At 41.3% G+C, this 18,798-nt stretch overlaps 1 protein-coding gene and 1 pseudogene across 1 annotated transcript in view; one reads left to right on the top strand and one right to left on the bottom strand.

Annotated features, from left to right (window-relative positions):
- Positions 1-18,798, top strand: part of BCL2L13 (BCL2 like 13) — a 1,170,396-nt gene that overhangs the window by 373,381 nt on the left and 778,217 nt on the right. The gene's annotated exons all lie outside the window — the stretch shown is intronic.
- On the bottom strand, positions 7,050-15,939 carry LOC126022105 (calmodulin-1-like; annotated as a pseudogene).

The following is an 18,798-nucleotide window of genomic DNA, read 5'->3' as shown; positions in this document are numbered from 1 at the left end:
GATGGAATGAGATAGTGATGTGTAAGGGTGCTCCCTGCTGTTCTCATGCCTTCACCGATGCATCCCAGGGGTGGAGAAATCAGTGCTGAGGCTGCTATGGTAACCAGGAGCAGGTAGGTGACTCTGAAGTTACTGCTGAAGGCAGTGGAAAAAGGTTACAGATGAACAGTGAAGTGCCCAACTCTCTCCTGAGTATCTTGAATCTCAAGAGACCAAAAGATGTGGAGTTCTTGGATGGTATCACCCTGATACCATCGACAGGCACATAAATCAAACCAAACACTTTCCTTCTCTTTTCCTTATTCACCTTCTCCAGTCCTTTCCTTACCGAAATATGCCCTTTGCCCCAGGGGATCCAGTTCAACAGATACTAGGCTTTACTCCCTGGGTAAGTGTTCTGCTGCAAGAGGTCTTGTACACTCACTCAGTACCTCATCCTTCTCTGAGAAAGGGGTTGAAGCAACCAGGAGACTGGTTATTTTTCACATCTCCAAATACCCACTCCTGGGGTATCATGATCCCTGGAACTTGAAAGAAACCTACAGAGTACTAAAAGAAGTGAGATGAAAAACAAGATTAGTACTTGTTTATTTTTGCTTTGAGGCTATATCTGGTGGTGTTTACGGGTTACTCTGACTCTGAGCTCAGGGATCACTCCTGGCAGGGTACGGGGGACTGTCGAGGATGCTGGGGATCAAACTGTGGTCAGTCACATGCAAGGCAAGCACAACCCTTGGTGCAATTGTTCTGGACCAGCATCATTGGCTGAAACTCTTGGTCAAAAGCAGTTACACTTACTAGCATCCTTTGAACTGATTATATTGCCTACGCTTTATTTCTGTTGACCTGTAAGCCTTTCTTTTTTTTGAGAGGGTGCACAAAATGTTCAGGGGTTACTCCTGGCTCTGCACTCAGGAATTACTCCTGGCAGGGCTTGAGGGACCATATTAGATGCAAGGGATAAAACATAATGGATTACATGAAAGGCAAGCATCCTACCCACAGTACCACTCAGATCCTTAGTTTTAATTTATTAACTTGGGGGCATTTGGGTCACAACTTGCAATGCTCAGATAGGACCTTGGGCTTGCTCTTAGTGGTTCTTGGGATAATATGTAGTGCCAGAGATTAGCCAAACAAAGCAAGCACTTTAAGCCTACATTATCTCTCCAGCACCTGTTTGTTTTTAATAAATATATATTATTTTGGGGTAACATGGTTACAATGGTGTTATTGTTAATGAACTTGGTATATTCTTCCACCACTACCAATATACCAAAGACCTATTGCCACTATCCTTGTCACTAATCTCTTCTCCTCCATAACGTGTGAGGTTTTATATCACTGTTTTCATAAATTAAGAACACAAAAGCAGATGTGGTCCATGGATAACTCAGTAGTATCTGTTTTGCTGATATGAGACGGTAAGTCTGATCCCTGGCACTACTCCACATGTCAAATGCAATTCTGGTGGCACTGACATTCGAGATCTCCACGCCATAATAAAAGTGTATAGTTAGGGGCCAGAGAGATAGCATTGAGGTAAGGCATTTGCCTTGCATGTGAAAGGACAGTGGTTCGAATCCCGGCATCCCATATGGTCCCCTGAGCCTGCCAGGAGCAATTTCTGAGCACAGAGCCAGGAGTAACCACTGCCAGATGTGACCCAAAAACAAAAAAAACAAAAAAAAAAGTGTACGATTGGGGCTTGACAAATAGTAAGATGCCCACCTTGCATGCTCCAGAATTGGATTTTATTCCTTGTTGGTACTAGCCAGTTTTTATTTGTTGATACTAGTTGGTTTTTACTTGGCCTAGTCATGGATCTTGGGGGTAGGCTTTGTTTTCCCAATAGACTGCCTGGGAAGCCTGGAGGGGAAGCTGCCATTTTGGCTCACTGTTCCACCTGGTGAAGTGGTTGTCTTGTGTCTGTACAGCTTGCAGTGTGAGTTCCTTGCCTGTTATTTTTACAATCGTGTTTGAATTATTTCCTGCATCAAAATTGCTACCGAATTTGCGTCTCTTTTCCTACCTGGACATGGTGATTGTGGAACACTCAACCTACAATTTCACAATTCCTTGCTCCACATATGTCCCTTGAGTCCATCTAGAAGTGATCCCTGAGTGGTGAGCCAAAAATTAAGCTATAATCATTACAAGATATGACCAAACAAACAAGTGTTTTGATCTGTGAACAAGTGTAAGAAAGCATCACAATGAAGTAAGTGTATAACTCTGGACATCACAATCACAGTAACACAAAGGAAGAAAATGGGAAAACAAAAGAACACAAATACAAAGAATAAGTGAGTTGCTAGATAAGTAGTATTCTCTTTGGTATGGGCATTGAAGGGTTGACATAAAGGGTATAGACTAAATGAATATTAGGGAGAATGTCTAAAATTACTGAAAATTTATCCCAACTAAAATTTTTTCTGATTTTTTTTTTGGCCACACCTGGTGATACACAGGGGTTACTCCTAGCTATGCATTTAGAAATTGCTCCTGGCTTGGGGGATCATACGGGACATGGGGGATCAAACTGTGGTCTGTCCTAGGTCAGTGTGTGCAAGGTAATCCCTGGGCACAGAGGCAGGAGTAAATCCTGAGCACTATAGGACTATGCTTCACTGAAATAAAGATAAGACACAAAAAAGGAATAAGAAATGGGTGTGATTTAGTTGAACCAGACTTTACAAATGCTAATAAATACTAATGCTAGTATTCCTGCCTTCCTTCCTCCTCTCTTTCTTTCTTCCTTCTTTCTATTTATCCTTCCTTCCTTCCTTCCTTCCTTCCTTCCTTCCTTCCTTCCTTCCTTCCTTCCTTCCTTCCTTCCTTCCTTCCTTCCTTCCTTCCTTCCTTCCTTCCTTCCTTCCTTCCTTCCTTCCTTCCTTCCTTCCTTCCTTCTTGCTTTTTCTTTCTGTTTTCCTTTCTTTTCTTTTTCTTCCTTTCTTATGCCTTTTTACCTTTTTCTTTCTTTCTTTCTTTCTTTCTTTCTTTCTTTCTTTCTTTCTTTCTTTCTTTCTTTCTTTCTTTCTTTCTTTCTTTCTTTCTTTCTTTCTTTCTTTCTTTCTTTCTTTCTTTCTTTCTTTCTTTCTTTCTTTCTTTCTTTCTTTCTTTCTTTCTTTCTTTGTTGTTTACTTATTTTTTGTTTATTGTTTTAGGACTATGCTCTGCTATGTTTAGGGCTTACTTTCCAGCTCTGTGTTGCACCATTGATAGGAATTTCTATATTTCTAACAGGAGGATAGACAGAAGGCTGGCTAGGATGTCTTATTCTTTTGTTTGTTTGATTATTTTTGGGTCACACCCAGCAGCATTCAGGGGTTACTCCTGGCTTTGTGCTCAGAAATCGCCCCTGGCAGGCTCAGCGGGGGACCATATGGGATGCTAAAAATCAAACCTGGGTCTGTCCTGTGTTGGCTGCATGAAAGGCAAACACCTTACTGCTGTGCTACTGCTCCAGACTCAGGATGTCATATTCTTAGTGCAGATGGCTGTTTTGAATGCTCCCAAGAAATATTTATGAGCAGGCCCACTGGGATATTTCTCCCCTGTGCAGAAAACTGGTTTATTCCTTTAGAAATGTTTTTGAGATTCGTGTTATGGTACTAAGATTATGCTTCCTTCACATCTAATTGGCCTATAATTGATTTTTCTGCTGTGTGTATTGCAGGCAGAAATAGCCTTGATAAATTCCCTTTACCTGGATAATTTCAGCACCAAATTAAAGACACTTAGTAACAACATTTCCCCCCCCTCCCCCCCCATCTTTTTTTTTTTTTTTTTTTTTGGTTTTTGGGCCACACCCTGTGACGCTCAGGGGTTACTCCTGGCTATGCGCTCAGAAGTTGCTCCTGGCTTCTTGGGGGACCATATGGGACGCCGGGGGATCGAACCGCGGTCCGTCCTAGGCTAGCGCAGGCAAGGCAGGCACCTTACCTCCAGCGCCACCGCCCGGCCCAAAACTATTCTCCACACTTTTTTTTTTTTTTGGTTTTTGGGCCACACCCGTTTGACGCTCAGGGGATACTCCTGGCTAAGCGCTCAGAAATTGCCCCTGGCTTGGGGGAACCATATGGGACACCGGGGGATCGAACCGCGGTCCGTTCCTTGGCTAGCGCTTACAAGGCAGACACCTTATCTCTAGCGCCACCTTCCCAGCCCCCCCCCCCCCCATCTTTAAAATACACTTGCAGTTTCTGCTTTGGAGACATCTCTAAACTCTCTAAACTTGTTAATTCTTACCTCAGAAAACCTAGAAAAGGTTTGGCCAGGTATAAAACCTGCATTTCTTTATATATAGCTGTGTGTCATTCACTTGGACCTTTAAATAATGAAACTTCTTCCCTTATTCCCGCTTCTCACTAATCTCCTATCTTACATCTGAGGCTAGCCTGCCAAGAGCGACTTTGAGATGTTAACAATTAACCTTCTCCTTTGTAACTCAAGGCTCTTGCTGCTCACCCCCCTAGCCAGGTGAATTGTTATGTATATCAAACAAAGCTACTATTAATGTTTCTGTGTACTAGAAAGTATCTGTGATACTGGCAATTGACCTCATATATACCTGTCCCAGACATTAAATTTTAGAATGCTGTTTCTTCCACATAGATTTTGTGTTGAAAGGCTTGGTAGTCCAGATGCTGCTCCGACGTGAAGAAATGAAGAGACAGTCACTCAGGCAAAAGCTCAAGTGGGTTCTTTATTCTGGCCGGACAGGTTCCAATGCTCATTCAGAACCAAACAGAGGCAAAGGACCACATGTTTTTCTTTGTTCATCCTTATATACCATAGGAAGGGGAGGGGGAAAAGAGGGGTGGGGATGACTTCCACTAAGGTAATACGAGTCCCTCTTTAGGACAAAAAGGGTTAGATACAAAAAGGCAGGTATAAGTGGGGGTGGTGACTTCCCTTTTCAGCGTGGTCTCTCATTTTCTTTATATTTCACTACCCATGTATCCACTTTCCTCCAGAGAATTCAAAGTTCTCTAACAAAACCAGATCCCAAAAGCCAGTCCACAGCAGCTCTGTACTTAGGAATCACTCCTGGTGATACTCAGGGAACCAGATGTAGTGCTGAGGATCAAACCCAGGTCAGCTGCATGCAAGGCAAGCACCTTGGGTGATATACATACTATCTCTTTGATTACTATCAGAATGAATCATTACTATCAGAGTAAATGTAATGTTTCTGAACTAATCCCACCAACCAGTGAAAATTCCCTCCATCATTCTCTATTTTTCCACCCACCTCCCACCCTTGGCAAGCACAAAATATTTATACTTTCTATTGTTTGTTAAAACTCCATGATAATTGAATAATTAAAAAAAACTTCAGTAAAAGAAAATTGCTATATCTTACAATGTGATCATTAAATCATTGACAGTTTACTAAGCATTTTGTTTGCTATTTGTTCTTGATTATGACTGTTGACACTAGGTGGCTACTATGCTAATTTGATCTATCTAATTTGGTGCTTCTTTCTGGGTGTCAGTATTGAAAATTTTAGAAGTATTACAGAGCAGATATGCAGCTGTGTGCTCAAGAAATTCTAGGATCTGTGGAGCTGGGCCCATCAGCTGACATGGTGGCAGTTGTGGGACATATCTATGGCTGTTGGGGCTTAAAGATCCAGAGATATATGTCAGTAGGCTGAGCATAGCCTTTGCAATCAGGATGGTCTGGTTTATTACTAGTACCATATGGTTCCCACTGAGAGTAGCTCCTGCCCCAGAAATTAAAGTATCTATTTTTATAGGACATGGATGTGGCTTGGCAATAGAAATTTTTTTGTCCTTATAATGTTTGAGATAATAGTTGGATCATAGGCATCACAAAATAAAATGGAAAAACATGCCTCCTATAAAGTTAATTAAAACATGTGGACAGTGAGAACCATAACCTCTGTTGTAAATGGCTAATGTATAGTAAATTAAGAGGGCATTATTGAAATGAGATCAGTTGTTGAGCAGTGTGATATGGGATGAAGTTCAAGAAAAAAAGAATAAAAAAGGCATTACTATGACTCCATAGTGAAATTAAGAGGATTATTTGGAATTTTGGGGGTTTCTTGTAGATCCAGGTAAAGATATAAAATTTTCAGACCAGAGTTTCTTAAGCCTTTTCCACTCACAACCTTTTTTCACTAAAGAAAATTTCTATGATTCCAGGTATATAAAGTAAGGATACAAATAAAACATGTACTAATCATAAAGGAATTTATTTTCAAACAAAAATTTTTGGGGATAAACTGTAGTTTTTTTATTATTGGAAAACAAATATACAACTTGGGATGGATGAGGCAAATTGTGCCATAAGCTGATTTTAAGTGGCTAAAACAAAGTTTAAAAAGCAAGGAACAATAAAAGAAACTGTTTTCGGTGCAGGACCAGCAGTACAAAAAAATAGTGTAAGAGTACCTGGATAACACACCTGTTTTGCAATAGTGCAACTCTTCAGAACATATTGTATGACTGTCCATAGATCATGCAGATCAAATCCACACTTGAACAATATCATGCTGACAATTCCTAGAGAAACTACTTTAAAAAAGGCCTGACCAGATGTTCCTTCATTTCACCATCTCTGTCTAAGTGTAGATGTGCAGAAGGGCTTGGATATATCCAGAGGAAGCCACATGCAACATGTTACTTGATCGATTTCCTAAAATATGGTTTCAGGACAATGACAGGGGAGAAGGGAAGAAAACATGGAGGAATGAAGTCCTAATTACTATACATGCATTTTTTTGACAGTAGGGGGTAATTAGTAGGGGGTAAATTACAAACAAAGAAAAGGCAAATAATTTTGTACAAGAAATTTAACACATTCTGAAATCTTTTTTTTTTTTTTTTTTGGTTTTTGGGCCACACCTGGCGGTGCTCAGGGGTTACTCCTGGCTGTCTGCTCAGAAATAGCTCCTGGCAGGCACGGGGGACCATATAGGACACCGGGATTCCAACCAACCACCTTTGGTCCTGGATCGGCTGCTTGCAAGGCAAACGCCACTGTGCTATCTCTCCAGGCCCACATTCTGAAATCTTCACTTTGCTGTCATCATCTGTACAAACTCTTCATAGTTTTCTTGACCATCACCATCAATATTTGCTTCCCTGATCATTTCATCAACCTCTTCATCTGTTAATTTCTCTCCCAAGTTTGTCATCACATGGTGAAGTTCAGCTGCACTAATATAGTCAGTGCCAACCTTATCAAACACATGGAATGCTTCTCTAATTTCCTCTTCACTCTCTGTATCTTTCTTTTTTGGGCTACAACCAGTGGTGCTCAGGGGTTACTCCGGGCAGGCACCGGGGACCATATGGGATGCTAGGATTTGAAATAACCACCTTTGGTTCTGGAACGGCTGCTTGCAAAGCAAACGCCACTGTGCTATCTCTCCGGCCCCACTCTCTGTATCTTTCATTTTCTTGCCATCATTGTCAGAAATTCCAGGAAGTCAATTGTGCCATTACCGTCAGCATCTACTTCATTAATCATATCCTGTAACTGGGCTTCCGTGGGATTCTGACCATGAGACCTCATTACTGTTCCCAACTACTTGGTTGTTATAGTCCCATCACCATCCTTATCAAATAGTGAAAAGGCTTCTTTGAATTCTGCAATCTGCTCTTCAGTCAGTTGGTCAGCCTGAACCCCATCCAATCCCCTCAATTACTTTCCTTTGTAGAGGATTTCCTTCTAGGACTATCACTGTTGAAAAGGGCAACATGGAACATGCCCCGTGAAGCAAAACATGGTTTTGTCTCTTGATCGACTAAGTGGCCATGTGACCTGAGCACCTATCATTCAACCGTTCTTCAACTTCATCATGCTGTGTCCACAACCACTCCTGCTGCTCCTATGCCCAACTCTTTTCTTTTTTTTTTTTGGGGGGGTGGTTTGGTTTTTGGTTTTTGGGCCACACCCGGCGTTGCTCAGTGGTTACTCCTGGCTGTCTGCTCAGAAATAGCTCCTGGCAGTCACGGGGAACCATATGGGACACCGGAATTCGAACCAATCACCTTTGGTCTTGGATCGGCTGCTTGCAAGGCAAACGCCGTTGTGCTATCTCTCCGGGCCCTGCCCAACTCTTTTCAAACAAAAATTTAAGATGTTGGGCCTGGAGAGATAGCACAGCGGTGTTTGCCTTGCAAGCAGCCGATCCAGGATCAAAGGTGGTTGGTTCGAATCTCGGTGTCCCATATGGTCCCCCGTGCCTTTCAGGAGCTATTTCTGAGCAGACAGCCAGGAGTAACCCCTGAGCACTGCTGGGTGTGGCCCCCCCAAAAAATTAAGATGTTTTACAACCCCCACATCAAGTTATTGACCTCAGTTTAAGAAGGTAGCATTTAGGAGCCAGAGTGATATCATAGCAGGTAGGATGTTTGCCTTGCATGTGGCCAAACTAAGTTTGACCCTTGTCATCTCCTATAGTGCCCTAAGCACTGCCAGGAATGACCCTTGAGTGTAGAGCCAGGAGTAATTCCTTAGCACTTTGGGTGTGACCCAAAAGCAAAAGAAAACAAAGAAGCTAGGACATAAATACTTATATTAAGTATTGAGATCAAATGGACAAATTATAGCTATATTTTTGAGGTAAAATTAAAATTTTGAACTGGAGAGATAGTAAGTATAGTGGGTAGTATCCTTGACTTTCATATAGCCAGCCCTAGTTCTATCCCCTTTCACACAGTTGTCTAGGATCCAATCCCCAGCACCACATATGGTTTCCTGGACCCTGCCAGGAGTGATCCTGAGTGCAGTCAGAAGTAAGCCTCTAACACCATTGGGTGTGGCCCCAAAACAAACAAACAAACAAAACTGTGGGGGTCAGGCATGTGGCTCAATGGTAGAGTGTCTGCCTTTCTTGAGAACTCTCACCACCCCACATCACCAAGTGCAAATAACCTGAGTCACTGTTCTTTTTTCTTTTGTTTGTTTTTGGTTTTGGAGTCACACCCAGCAGTGCTTAGGGGTTACTTTTTTTATTTTTTATTTTTTATTTTTGGGCCACACCCGGTAATGCTCAGGGGTTACTCCTGGCTATGTGCTCAGAAGTAGCTCCTGGCTTGGGGGACCATATGGGACACCGGGGGATCGAACCGCGGTCCGTCCAAGGCTAGCGCAGGCAAGGCAGGCACCTTACCTTTAGCGCCACCGCCCGGCCCAGGGGTTACTTTTGGTTCTGCACTCAGAAATCGCTCCTAGCAGGCTCAGGGGACCATATGGGATGCCAGTATTTGAACCACCATTCGTCCTGGTTTGGCTGTATGCAAGACAAATGCCCTACCACTGTGCTAACTCTCTGGTCCAAAAGGCACTGTTCTGTGATCCTTGTTGCCACACAAAAAAGACGAAATCACACAAGTGATCACCACATTTATGGAACTTGAGAGTATCATGAAGTCAGTTAGGAGATATAGATTAATTAATTATTAAGATTAAAATGATTAATCAATTAATTAATTTAAAATAAATATGTGCATGAGTACCACCACTTAATTATGCCACCTGCAGTGAGTACTTCCATCAAGTGTATATGAATATGTAAGAATTGGTTTACTTAATGACCAGTTTGCTGGACACAATCAGCAGGATCCAGACGAACTACTAATGTTTCTAATAGAGGGACTACATCAGGATTTGCTTATTATAGATATAATGACAGATAAAACTATACATCTTATGGAAAATGAAAATTATGAACAATCTAGTCCAGAACACCAAAAGGCTCACAAATCTATTATTTATGATCTCTTTCAAGGACAATTCAAATTTATACTAGTGTCTCACATGCCACCAAAAATCTGAGGTTTATGAGACATTTGTTCATTTGTCTTTGACTGTCTACAGATAAATGTACATTACAGGAATGCCTCTGAATTTTTTTTTTTTGGTTTTTCGGGCCACACCCTTTTGATGCTCAGGGGTTACTCCTGGCTAAGTGCTCAGAAATTGCCGCTGGCTTGGCGGCAATGACTGTGTTGAAACCTCTACTTAGGTTATTATTAATGAGGTTTCTGGATCTGCAATCTTTCGCCCAGTGGCGACCCCTTTTGCATTTTGGGCAAAGACCTGGTTTACAGAAAGTGTTCTGTCCCCGAGGGGAGTAAGGCAATGTTCCTTTGGTAACTGGGAAGGTTTGTACTGAGTCTAAGTGGGGTGGGGGTTGGGGTTCCCCATAGACATTCCGGCATGCATAAAGGTAATCATTCACATCTGCCTTTTCATTTAATGTATTCAATACTAATCTACAGGCTGAATTTGCATTATGATAAGCCAAAGATTTTACTAGGAAGTTTCTCATCTCCTCATCTTCGACGTGTAACTTCAGAGCATCTTTAATCTTACCTACAAACTCTGCAAATGACTCATAAGGGCCTTGGGTAATTTTTAAAAAGTTTCCTCTACCAATGCTGTTAGAATCAATTTTTTCCCATGATGACAATGCAATATCCCTAATTAAATTTAAGATTTCCTTAGGTAAAGCTGCTTGTGTCTGAATATTTGCAAATTGATTTTCTGCCATCAATAATTCATATGATAGAGTAACACCTGCCACTTGCTTTTTTGTACCATCCGGGCTATATAATTTAGCTTTTACGCCTTCTGAATAGTACATTTCCTATTCAGTTCACTGTTTAGACGACAGGCATATTTCAGCAATTCTTTTAAAATCATACAAAGTCCAAGATGAGTTATGACTCCAAAGTCTTAATAACTCCACACTGTATGGCGATTTTGGCCCATGCTCTTTACATGCTCTTTTAAACCGGACCAGGATTCGAACCAACCACCTTTGGTCCTGGATTGGCTGCTTGCAAGGCAAATGCCACTGTGCTATCTCTCTGGGCCCAAGTGTATGTTGTAGTACTTGTTGCAATAATTCCGCAATAATCCTCAATTATTACAGAACTGAAATAAAGAAAAAAGAAGAGGGGACAAAAGGGAAAAAATAGTGGACTGGGATGTAACTCAGTGGTAAAGTGCCATGCCATGCATAAACTTAAGGGGAATTCAGCCCATCAGATGTATCCCCAGATTTCCATGGTGTGGAGAGCTAAAATAACCCCCACGGGATTCCTCAAAAGGCCCGTTGTGGACGTTTCTTCCCCTGCATGGATAGTTGAGGAATTCCCAAAGAGATATTTTTGAAATTCATGATATGGTATCGACATCACATTTTCTGTCATGTTTGACTATCTCTTCCTTGTAAAATCTCAGGCAAAATTATGGCCTCAATCAAATAATTGGGCTCAGAAATTCCAGCACCAAAAAATACTAAGAGAACTCCTTTTCTGGATAATATTTGGCACCAAAATCAAAGACAGTATATATTTTTAAGTATAAAATAATGTAATTTTATTTATTTATTTATTTATTGTGGTTTTTGGGTCACACCCAGCAGTGCTCAGGGGTTACTCCTGGCTCCATGCTCAGCAATTGCTCCAGGCAGGCACAGGGGACCATATGGGATGCCGGGATTCGAACTGATGACCTCCTGCATGAAAGGCAAACGCCTTACCTCCATGCTATCTCTCCGGCCCCTAATTTTATTTTTTTAATATTTTCTATTTAAACACCTTGTTTACAAACATGATTGTGATTGGGTTTCAGTCATATAAGATGATACCCCCCATCACCAGTGTAACATTCCCATCACCAATGACCCAAATATCCCTCCTCCCCTCCTTGCCCCTACCTGTACTCTAGAAGGCTTTCTATTTCCCTCATATATTCTCATTGTTAGTATAGTTCACAATGTAATTATTTCTCTAACTAAACTCATCACTCTTTGTGGTGAGGTTCATGAGGTGGGCTGTAACGTCCAGTCCTCCTCTCTTTTTGTCTCTGAAAATTGTTGAGAAATGAAAGACAATATTTTTTATCTTTTTCAAATATGTCGTTGTAGTCTCAATCACTGGTAATCAAGGGCATAGCCAGAATGCAGATCTTGGGCTATTGATTTTTCCCAGAAAATGAGAACTACACCTTAGTGGATTTAGCTCTTTCTTTTTTTTTTTTTTTTTTTTTGGTTTTTGGGCCACACCCGTTTGACGCTCAGGGGTTACTCCTGGCTATGTGCTCAGAAATCGCCCCTGGCTTAGGGGGGACCATATGGGACGCCGGGGGATCGAACCGCGGTCCTTCCTTGGCTAGCGCTTGCAAGGCAGACACCTTACCTCCAGCGCCACCTACCCGGCCCCGGATTTAGCTCTTTCCTTTCTTTTACCTCTAAAACAATAGAGCCATCTCAGGAAGATCATGTTCCTAGATTTTTTTCTACTTCTTAATATCCCTTATTTTGCATTTGAAGTTAGCTTGCAAAGAACTGCCCTGAGTTATGACCTTCTCCTTTGTAATTCAGAATTCTTATTTCTCACGCCCATAGTTTAAGTATTGTCTACTGTTAAACTTTTCTTTGTGATTGTAAACATTCTTTTCAATGCTTATGACTGGCTTTACTCCTTATAAAACCCCCTGCTTAAAGATTAAACTTGTTGCACTCCTGCCAGATGTGTTGATCCCACATACTTGTGTGTGGTTTCAATATTTTATATTTCATATTCTGCCCGGCTACTCATGTTACCCGTTTTCCTCTCGTGAAGGATTTTTCCCCACTAGAGTTGTTGGGATGCAAGATGCCTGCAGCAGTAAAGTATCTGCCTAGCCTCTGTGAGTTCCTAGGTTTGATCTTAGGCATACACATATACATACACACATAAGCATGCATACACACAGACACACATACACAACTTTTTTGTGTGTGTGTGGTTTTTCTGGGTCACACCCAGCAGTGCTCAGGGGTTACTCCTGGCTCCATGCTCAGAAATTGCTCCTGGCTGGCACGAGGGACCATATGGGATGCCGGGATTCGGACCGATGATCTTCTGCATGAAAGGCAAATGCCTTACCTCCATGCTATCTCTCCAGCCCCACATACACAACTTTTAACTATGGGTGTTGATATATTTTTATTAGAGTGGGTGACATGTTCAGTGGCATTTTCAGTACAAAGCTTAGAGACCATTCTTTGTGGTTTTAGAGGATTAAGTGGCGCTATATTGGCAGAGCTTCCATATACAAAGCATATATTTCAGTTACTTGAACATCATCCCATATTGATAGTTATTAACTAGACTTATTATAGTGATAATTTCCTTGAATATACAAATATTATGTTGTATAACTAAAGTTAATATGTTGTATGTTACAAATCTCTGTTAAATTATAAGAAAAAAAGAACTAGGATGAGCAATAGCACAGTGGGGAGGGCATTTACCTTGTATACGTGGCCAACCCAGGTTTGATCCCCAGCATCACATATGATTCCCCAAGTCTGCCAGGAGTAATTTCTGAGTGCAGAGCCAGGAGTAAGGCCTGAGCAATGTTGGGTCTGGCCTGAAAACAACCAAAACCAAACCAAACCCAACAAAAAAAGAACAGGGCCAAGGGAGAAGCTTCAAGGGTAAAAACTATGCCCTTTGCATGTTGGAGTTCTGGGTTCAATCCCTTGGCACCACATGGTCCCTAGAGTACTATTTGTAGTGACCCCTGAGTACTTTTGGTTTGGCTCAGAACCCATAAAGAAAAAATAAAGAAAAGAACAATAAAAAATAGACAACAAAGTAAATTAAATAATAGAGAGGTTATGGTTAAAAAAAGATTTGAGAAGCAGAAGATAGTTCAGAAGGCTAGAGTACATGCCTCAGACCTGCATGACAGCTGAGTAACACTGTTCTCTCAACACTGTGGTTCTCAACACTGCAGGGCATTCTTTAGTACTTTGTTACTTGGCTCTAGCATTAAACCAATAGGATCACACTGCAGGCAGTCCACTGGAATAACCCTTATGTACACAGTTCCAATTAAGACTTAAAAATAAGGGCTAATGGAATCACTCAAATGTTTAGAGCACAGCATGTTCTGCCTAAAAACCTAGTCAAGTCCAGTATCAGTGGGTCAAATATCACTAGCTTCAGTATCCTTAGTTGAACACAGCTGAGGAGGTACTCCCTTAAACACACACACACACACACACACACACACACACACACACACACACACACACACACACACACACATGCATGTAAGATGTGAAAACATGAAAGTCCTAGAATATTTTCTAGACCATAATATTGGTCTTGGCAGTTGTTTATTTGATTTGGCATCAAAAGCAAAGGCAATAAGCCCAAAAAGAAATAACAAATTGAAAGATTTATTTTTGCACAAAAGGGGAAAGGGAATCATCAACAAAATGCAGGAGGGAACTAGCTCAAAGGGTTGAATGCATGCCTTGATGTGTGATGAGAAAGAATAAAATACTGACATTTGTGATAACATGGATAGACTTTGAAGGCTTTATTGTATGTGAGAAAGACAAATACTACATGGTTAGGCTCTGCTTACAATTCTCTATAAAATGTCTATTCTTCAATGCAAGGGTCCAAGGATGTGATATTGCTCAGGTCCTTTGGTGCTGGGAATTACTCAGGACATCCTATGTGCTAAGTATTATCCTGTGCTACTGTCACTGAGATCTCCAGGGCCACAACAAAAGCAGGAACTCCAGTCACTCAACAGCAATGGAAAGAGAAGAGGGGAATACAACATAAACTGCACTGCTCTGACATGTGCATTGATGCCCTTTTTCTCTTTGCGCAAGCAGCAGCAACTAATGTAGATCAGTATCATGAGCTTGCCTATGCTATTTCAGATTGCCTAAAACTGCTCTTTTTCTTTGTTTGTTTGGACTACATTTGGTGTTGCTAGGACCAACTCCTGCTTGTGTTTAAGGGAATTATCCCTGCTGCTATTTAAGGGATCATGTGGGACGCTAGGGATTGAACTAGGGTTGGATTTGTGCAATGTTGGCTTTGTACTATTTTTCCTATCCCTGAAACTGGTCTTTAATAGCTTAACAGCTTGAGTGTGAAGCCGAATATGGGCCTATTGTGGGGTACACTAGAAAACAAGATATGTGATACTGGCTTTTGCAAGAAGAGGAAGGCTTTTTATGGTAACCCAAAAAAACAATATAGTTAGGAGCTAAGCACAATAATACTCAGTTCTCATTTCTTTATTTCAGAGAATATTTATATGAATAGGCAGGACTGACAATTCTATTTCTTTTATTTTTTTGATATTTGTAAATTTTATTCAGGTTCTATATATTTATTTTTAATTTTATTTATTAAAAAATTAAATGAGGGATGAGAGAGATAGCATGGAGATAGTGTGTTTGCCTTGCATGCAGAAGGATGGTGGTTTGAATCCCGGCATCCCATATGTCCCCCAAGGCTGCCAGGAGCAAAGATTTTTGAGCTTAGAGCCAGGAGTAACCCCTGAGTGCTGCTGGGTGTGACTCAAAAACCAAAATAAATAAATAAATAAATAAATAAAAATAAAAAATTAAATGAATTACCAAGAGATTCAGTTTTAAAAAGCTGTTGATAGTTGAGTTTTGGTAAGTATTTCAACACCCATTTCTTCACCAATGTTCATTTTCTGCCACCAGTCTCCCCAGTTACCCTCCACCCCCCACCCTAGATGCCTTTATGGCAGACACTTCTCTCTCTCTCTCCCTCCTTTTGGGCACTGTTGGTTTGCAATATTATTACTGAAGGGGTACCTTTCAATTTCCAATTCCTGTCCAGAGTGATCATTTCCACCTATTATTGTTGTCATAGTAGTTCCTTCTCTGTTTTTTTGTTTGTTTTGTTTTGGTTTTGGGTCACACCCGGCAGTGCTCAGGGGTTCCTCCTGGCTCTGTACTCGGAAATCCCTCCTGGAAGGCCTGGGGGACCATATGAAATGCCAGGATTCGAACCACTGTCCTTCTGCATGCAAGGCATATGCGTTACCTCAATGCCATCTCTCCAGCCCCCTTTCTCTTGGCAAGTGGAGTACACTAGAATGGCACTTGCCATTCATCATTTCTATTATCTTTGGTTATTATTCTCATATTATGTTTTCTATTCTCCCACAGATGAGTGCGATCAGTCTATGCCTGCCTCTCTCCCTCTGACTCATTTCACTCAGCATTATACTCTGTATTCATGTATAAACAAATTTTATGACTTCATTTTTTCTAACAACTGCAAAGTATTTCATTGCGTAGATGTACCACTCATCTGTTCTTGGACAGTTGAGTTGTTTTCAGATTCTGGCTTTTGTGAGTAGTGCTGCAAATGAACATTGGAGTGCAGAGGAATTTTCTGCATTGTGTTTTTGGGCCCATAGGGTATAGTCCCAGGAGAGGTATTCCTGGGTTGAATGGAAGCTCAATTTCTAGTTTTCTGAGTAAAGTCCACATTGTTATTCAAAAAGACTGGACATTCCTGCCAGCAGTGAATAAGAGTTCCTTTCTTCTGATGTCTGTGCTAGCACTGGTTGTTCTTATTTTCCTTGATGTATGTCAGTCTCTGGGGTGTGAGGTGATACCACATTGTCATTTTGATTTGCATCTCCCTGATGACTAATGATGGAGAACACTTTTCATATGCCTTTTGGTCATTTGTGTTTCTTTTTTGGGGGGCATGGGGGTATGGGCATGAATTAGATGGCATTTCCACCAGCAGTGAACGAGAGTTCCTTTTTCTCTACATCCCTGCCAGCACTGCTTGAAGAACAGATATTTTTATTGAAGATTCACAATTTGACCATAGTATGATAACTTTATCCTTATTTTCTGAAGTTAAATAAATTCTGACTTTATAAATTTATGAATTGTGATTATGTTTAACATCATGTCATTAAGATGTATGACTTATTAGACTCATATTACAAACAATATTTATCACCAATAATAATAATTATCACCAAATATAACCCAAGACCTCTATCATATCACATTATTATCATTTTTATTTTGCAGTTAGAACACTCATGTAATATCTAACTTGTCTTGCTGGGGAGATGACTCAATGGACTGGAGCACTTTCTGGAGCTTCTGAGATTCCATCATAGCACTACCTGAACCCCACTAAGAATAACCTCTGAGCACTGAACCAGGAACTAGACCCTCGCAAAAATTTTTTTTTTAAAACTATCTAGAGCAGGGGCAGGAGAGATAGCATGGCAGTTAGGTATTTGCCTTGCATGCAGAAGGTTGATGGTTCGAATCGCAGCATCCCATATGGTCCCCCGAGCCTGCCAGGAGCAATTTCTGAGCATAGAGCCAAGAGTAACCCCTGAGCGCTGCTGGGTGTGACTCAAAAACCAAAACCAGGGCCTGGAGAGATAGCACAGAGGCGTTTGCCATGCAAACAGCCGATCCAGGACCAAAGGTGGTTGGTTCGAATCCTGGTGTCCCATATGGTCTCCTGTGCCTGCCAGGAGCTATTTCTGAGAAGGCAGCCAGGAGTAACCCCTGAGCACCGCCGGGTGTGGCCCAAAAACCAAACCAAACCAAAACCAAACCAAACAAAACAAACACACACACACACAAAACTATCTAGAGCAATATTATATCAGGTAGAACATTTGCCTTGCATACAGCCAATCTGGATTTGATACCCAGCATCCCAAATGGTACTCTGAATATATCCAGGAATAATTCATGATCATAGAATTAGGAATAACCCATGAGCACTGCTGTATGGCCTCAAAACAAAACAAAACAAATAATTATAGGGCCAGGGCCGAAGAGATAGCATGGAGGTATGGTGTTTGTTTTGCATGCAGAAGGACGGTGGTTCGAATCCCGGCATCCCATATATCCCATATGGTCCCTTGAGCCTGCCAGCAGCGATTTCTGAGTGTAGAGCCTGGAGTAACCCCTGAGCATTGCAAGATCTGACCCAAAAACCAAATCAAACCAAAACAAAATAAAAACAAAAAAACAAAACAAAAACCTATCTAGGGCCAGGATATAGCAGTGAGGGCATTTGCTAGACCCAGGTTTGCTTCCTGGTAGCACATAGTCCCCTGAACACCATCTCTAGTGCCATAGTGGTGTTTCAGTGGTCTCCAGTATAGCTAGGCCTGAGTAGCACAGCATACTCAGACCCTGGAACATCTGGTTTGGTTGTCAAGTATCACAAGGAAAGACCCTCCCCTTCCCAAACATGGCTTTACTAAAAAGCCATGATTGTATTAAGTCTGAATACCACAGGTGATCATTCAGATGAGAAAGGTACAGCACTGATGGAAAGTAGGACAAAAGGAGCTCCGAGTATATAATAAAGGAAAGGGTTTAGGGCTTTTAGTCTTTCCCAAAGTGGACAACACCCAACTCCAGGAGGCATCATAGTCTGAGTGGGGGGTGGCGAGAGTAGCCTCTGGTGAAATTGTGGGAAAACTTTTGGTTTGTTTGCTTAAAGACTTCTAGGTGGGCTCTATGTACTTTTTTTTCTCTTTTCTGAAAAGTGGGTAGTAGACTACACATGTTTGGGAGCCTCTGCATAGAACATAAAATTAAAAGTAGTTATGAAAGAAATCAATTGTGTGTACATACTGCTAGAGCCACTAATACTTTGTAAAAAGTAGTATTATTTTCACATTATCAGCTATTGAATTGGTAAATCTTTTTTTTTTTTTTTTTTTTTTTTTTTGTGGTTTTTGGGTCACACCCGGCAGTGCTCAGGGGTTACTCCTGGCTCCATGCTCAGAAATTGCTCCTGGCAGGCACAGGGGACCATATGGGACGCCGGGATTCGAACCGATGACCTTCTGCATGAAAGGCAAACGCCTTACCTCCATGCTATCTCTCCGGCCCCGAATTGGTAAATCTTGATCTTTCTTTCTTAGTTACGATAATATGTATTACATATAATGTTTGTGCTCTC

The sequence above is a fragment of the Suncus etruscus genome, chromosome 11, assembly GCF_024139225.1.
Source record: "Suncus etruscus isolate mSunEtr1 chromosome 11, mSunEtr1.pri.cur, whole genome shotgun sequence".
Classification (NCBI taxonomy): domain Eukaryota; kingdom Metazoa; phylum Chordata; class Mammalia; order Eulipotyphla; family Soricidae; genus Suncus; species Suncus etruscus.
Note: the sequence above shows the minus strand (reverse complement) of the source record. Positions and strands in the feature narration are given on the sequence as shown.